Source organism: Propithecus coquereli, unplaced genomic scaffold (assembly GCF_000956105.1).
Source record: "Propithecus coquereli isolate 6110/MARCELLA unplaced genomic scaffold, Pcoq_1.0 Scaffold165, whole genome shotgun sequence".
In the NCBI taxonomy this organism is placed as follows: Eukaryota; Metazoa; Chordata; class Mammalia; order Primates; family Indriidae; genus Propithecus; species Propithecus coquereli.
The window spans coordinates 4,242,454-4,248,239 of record NW_012141080.1 but is presented as its reverse complement, the minus strand read 5'-3'; positions in this window follow the sequence as shown (position 1 = coordinate 4,248,239).

Below are 5,786 nucleotides of genomic sequence, written 5' to 3'. Positions count from 1 at the left end.
GGGGTCTGGCCTTTTTTCTAGGTGCATCAACTGTGCAAAAGTAAAGGCAAAACATGAGAAGCTTAAAGAAGAACCACAGTGAATAGAAATGGAAGGTCTGTTGTAATTCCTAGATCATCTACTCATCCTTTTAATGAGCACCCGACGTGTGTCAGACTTAGGGAGCTGGTGACCTTGAGTTAGCGGGAAAGGCTTTCAGGCTGTGTACAACCCCAAGGAGTGGCACACGCATTCTCCCTATGTCTGATTGAACGTGGTGGCTGCTAGAATACTGCCCTTGACAGGGACTGTATAATGGATTAGTAATGTCTGCTTGGGTAAAGGAATGGGAATTGGGGGCTTCTGTGGTTTAAATGTCTGCCCTCTTTAAAACTCACGTCAAAATTTAGTTGCCTTTGCAATTGTATGGGGAGGTGGGATCTTTAAGATATGATTAGGCCATAAGGGCTCTACAAGTCAAGGAGAAAGTCTTCAGAAGAAGCCAACCCTGCTGACACCTTGATCTTGGACGTCTAGCCTCCAGAACTGAGATAAAATAAATTTCTGTTGTTTAAGCCACACAGTGGTTCTTTGCTTTCCAGTCCTAGCAAACTAACAATCTGCAAGGACCTTATTTCCAAATAAGGTCATATTCAGAGGTTCTGGGTAGAAGTGAGTATTGAGGGTGGAATTAATGCCTTTATAAAAGAGTGAGTTCAGCCCCCTTCTCTCTCCTCTTGCCTGCCCATGCCTTTCTTACTTCTACCATGGGATGACTCAGTAAGAAGGCATTGCCCAGATGCCAGCCCCTCGATCTTGGACTTCCCTGCCTTCAGAACCGAGTCAATACGTTTCTGTTCTTTATAAATTACCCAGTCTCTGCTATTCTGTTATAGCAGCACAAGCAAACAGGGGCACAGGTGCCGTGTATTTGCTGTCTGCTTTGATTCTTCAACCCATTGTATTGGTTCCTGAATGCCTGCCACAGTTTGTTCAGTGTCCAAGTAATTGTGTTTGAAGCAACAACTTTTGTTATAATGTTAATAACTTTGGAAATCAAGGCTTTGAAAATATTCTATAGAATGTTATATTAAGAAGTCTCACCCAAGTACTTGATTTTTTTTTTTTTTGTATCCGAGCAGAGTAATCTAGATGATACTAAGTTAGAGGCACCAACATGAAAAACCACTTTCGTGAAAATGTTTATTTGCGTTTTATTTCCTCCATTCTAGGAAGTACAGCCCAGAAAATTTTCACTCTCCTTAAAGGCTTTGAGTTTCCCATGTCGTTGTTGAGTCCTATGTTGCTTTGCCATTCGTCACCAAAAACGTATCCCAGGAGGAAGAGGCAGGAGGATTGCTTGAGCCCAGGAATTTGAGGTTGCAGTGAGCTATGATGACACCACTACACTCTAGCCCAGGTGACAGGGCAAGACCCTGCGTCAAAAAAAATTTTTTTTCTATTTTCTCTTCTTTCTCATTAACAGAACTCCGGTTTTATTTTGGGTGACAAAATACACAGCAAAACATTCACTTTCCCAGCCTTTCATGGAGTTAAAGCATCCATTTGGAGTTCCAGCCAATGAGACTGAAGTGGTGATCTGCTGGAGGAGGAGGAGGGGACAAACCAGACAGGTGATGCCATTCTATGTGTCTTCCCACCTTGAATGTGGATGTGACATCTGGAGCTATAGTAGACAATTTGTGATCATGAGAAAAGGCAAGCAGAATTGTAGAAATCATCCTGACCTTACTGAGCTTCTGAAACAATGCTTGCTTTCAGACTTCTTGTTATATGATAATGAAAATCCCTATTTGTTTCATCCGCTGTTAGTCATATTGTCATTTACTTGCAGCCAAGTGCATTATTAAGTGCTACTCAGGGAGCTCAGAGAAAGCTTCCCTGAAGAAATCATCTTAATTAACTGATATTTGAAGAATGAGCAAGATAGATGAAGAAGGAAGAATCACTAGGTAGAAAAAAATGTACAAATTCTTGTGATAGGAGGGAGATTAGTGCCTAGAAGTGTGAGAATACGTCTAGAGCCCTGAAAGCAAAGGGAAGGGGGAGGTGGAGAGGAATGAATGGCAAGAACTTGCAGCCTTTCCAGGTCATGTTAAAGTTTTGTTTTCAGTCTAAGAAAGTCGGGAAGCCACTGAAAAGTTTGAAGTAGGGAGGATGGCATGATCATACTTGCCCATTGTTAGACAAATGCAGTCAGTGCTGTGAGTTATGTAAGGTTAATATGAATGCACAGAGGAAGAAATGCATCCTTTAGAAGGTCATAAAAGGTCACCATTGTGCTGAATCTTAAAAGAATGAGGAGAAATTCACCAGAGACACAAATGAGGAAAGAGGGTTCCAGATTGGAGTGCTGCTGTTATGAATTCGTGGTGCATTTAGGTCCCCACAAGTGGCTTACTTTGACTCAGACTAAGTGTAGGGTTCCTTCATGAAATGAAGAAAGGGTGAATTTTAAAACGTTAAGCATTGGCAAGATCATCACATCTCTGAAACAAAGTCAGCCTGAGTTATAGTAAGATGGCTATATAATTTATCATCCAAATGGGGAAACTTTCAGAGTGAAGAAGAATGCTATAAATTTCAGAACAATTGTCACTCATAAGCACTCTCCGGGGAAAATTGGAATATAATTTATGGTCACTCTACTTGGGTAGATTAAATACATTGGACAACTGGAATAACTGGCTTTTAATAAGACACGATTTGCATATACCATCTCCTGACAGACACTTAAAAATGCCTGTCCCACTTCTCCTAGAAAACTAACGGATGCTAAGAGCCTATATGCTAAGTTGCGTGTAATAATTTCACTTTGTGAAGTTGAACAGAGGTAATCTGAATTCCAGGTTTTTGAAAAATATTTTGAACTTTTTATTGAAGTGCAACATATATCCAGAGAAGTGCAAAAATTTGTATTTTTACAAAGTAAATATATCCAGCACCCAAATAAGATATAGAATAAAACCAGCACTCCAGAAGCCCCTTTGATGTATTTTTTAAAATAAATTTTATTACATTAATCTTCTAGTGTGCATGGTTTATTTTTAACTTTCTGACTCCCCCCCCACACACACACACACTAACAGAATATAAACTGTGCAACTGGAGTTTTTGTTCTAGGCGCAGGCCACTAGAACAATGTCTAGCAGAAGTAAGTGCCAAAAATTTTGTTGGATGAACGAAAGTGCATCACAAGTAGTAAAGACACTGTTTTGTGACATTTTTGTTTCATTATATATACACATGGGTGCTCTAAGTCTTGATTTTTTTTAGTTTTTGAAGCTACAAACTCAGTTTCCATTTACCACCTACGAGCTTCTTTTCTGATGCTCTCTGTTTCTGATCTCTATGAACTCACTTTCTCTTTTAGTTGGATTACAGGCCTTTCTCATCTCACCTCTCTTCATAGCTTGTGTTAGAATTATTTTGATCGCAAGTGACAGAAACCCATTCACAGGAGGCATGATGCTGGTCACCAAATACTCAAGCTCGCCACCTCCTGGGCAGGTGGTAGAATGGCACTTGCGGGTCTCCTTCAGATGGAAATGATGTTTCTCATTTCTGTATCAGATCATTTAAGGGCTGCTGTGAGTGTCCCCAGAGGTCTCTTTTCCTCTGCTGTAGAGAATGACAACATTCTACACAGTTGCACCTCCATCACCTTGTGTTCCAGAGTGAGTGTGACACAAAGCAAGGCCTCTTTTAATGTACAGTGGACATGAGAATGAGTGAGAGAATAAATCTTTGCTGTTTCAAACCACTCGGGTTTTGAGATTGCTACTGCACCATCACCTTGCCTATCCTGGCTGATGTGCCAACTCTAACTAGCTCAAAAGAAAGGGAGAACGTGCCCTGTGTAGCTTGAAGGAATTGTAGGGTAGCTCATAGAATTTACAGCAATAGAAATCGGGGCTTTGGGGGATTGGAATGGTAAACTAAGAGCTATGTGAACACATACATGCTTTCTCTCTCGCTTTCTCTCTCCCTTCCTCCTGCTCTCCTTGTGGCCTTGTTTCTTTCTCATCATTGCTTTTCTTTGTTTTGCTTCGTTCTGCACATTGCATCCATCTAGAAGGGAAGAATTCTGCTAGAAGCCCTAAATTTACTTTGTCCCAATTTAGCATGTCCAGCAGAAAGTGTTTCATTGCCCCCAAGTGTCCAGATGACAACCACTGGAAAAGAGTCCATTTGGCTCTGCTTGGGCAAAGGACGCCTCCCTGAACCAACCGTATCAGGAGCAGGAGTGTCAGCTTTGCTTGCTTGCACGTGTGCACGTAGTTCTAACTATCAGTGTATTTCCTTTGTGAGGATTTATTTAAACCATTGTCCATTTTGTGGGTGTCAGTTAATGTCAGTTAACTGCCATGTGTAATTAGAGTTATTCACGTTGTCTTCATAGACCCCCATAAGGTAGTCTGGTTCTCCTCCAGCACACTAGAACTTACTATCTCTCCATATTTCCTAGCACAGTGCTTTACAGTTAGTAGCTACCCTTTGAATTTCTTACAACAGATTAAATAAGATATTTAACTAATTAAAACCTGACAATATTTACTGTATGCCCCCAAGATTAAATTTTGTGGGCTTCATTTGTTAGATGTGACTTTTTGGTGATGCTATGAAAGTTCTTGCTAATCTGAGATCAGGAAAGGCTTTATATCTTATTTTTAGATAAGAAATGCTGTTCAGCAATGCTAGGGAAGAGAAAGGAGCCATCAAGCCTTGCAATAAGTCAGTTCTCCTTCAAATCACTATTGGACCTAGAGTTTCTATTATTGGTGTTACCCTTAACTTATTGATTTTTCCTTTTACCTCACTTAATGATGTGTATGGAAGCCTCTTTGGTAGGTAGAACAATTTCTCTCTGTATAGTTCTTTACTCAGATAAACTGTAGCACCTACTCTTAATGTTTGTCCTAAAAAGAAACAAAACTGCTACAATCAGAGACTTTGCTGCCCAAACTGTGATCTGTGGTCCAGACTGTCTGCATCCATTGGATGCTTGCTAAAATCAGTCCAGCCCTACAGGATCTCCCATTTAACGAGGTCTTCAGGTGATTTGTAAGCATGTAAAAATTTGAGAAACACGGCTCTAAGGGTTAAAATTAGCTTCCTCATGAGGCATGCAGGGCCTCGGCTGGGCTTTGAATTTAAATGACATCCTTGGGAAGCTGGGCATTTGCCCTAAGAATGACACTTACGTGATGCAAATGTTGACATCCTCCTACCATGAACTTGTGAGAGACTTTGCTAATTGCCATGGCACCTTTTCCACCAAGCTTCAAGATGCATCTCCGTGCTATAGTCCAGGCAGCTTTCGTGAAGACATAGAGTTGGCCTGAGAGTTAAAACCTATTTATCCTTCCTACCTGAAGACCAATTGTTTGCTAGATAGTGTCCAACAGGCAAATAGACCAAAGAGAAGTCCAGGTAAGTGAATCTCATGGATGTGGCTTTTGGTTGATTTGTTGGTGAAGTAATAAAGTCAAGGTCAAGAGTTTGACCGAGGGCAAGCCAGTTAACCTCTTAATCCATTCCTTCCAGTCTAGCAGTTTCCCATAATCTGCACTTTGTCTTGCTAACTAGTCTTGATTTCCTCACACTAACCTTCATCTATTCCTTTGGATTAACTTCTTCTTTTGCTCTTTCTGGTTGGGGTGCTTTGGGATGGATGATCTTGTCTAACCCCATTTCCTGGAGACTGAAACCCTAACACTCTTGTGTGAAACGTGGTTGTCTTCATTCAGCCCTTGTGAAGGGGGAGGAACAGATGCCTTCCTCTG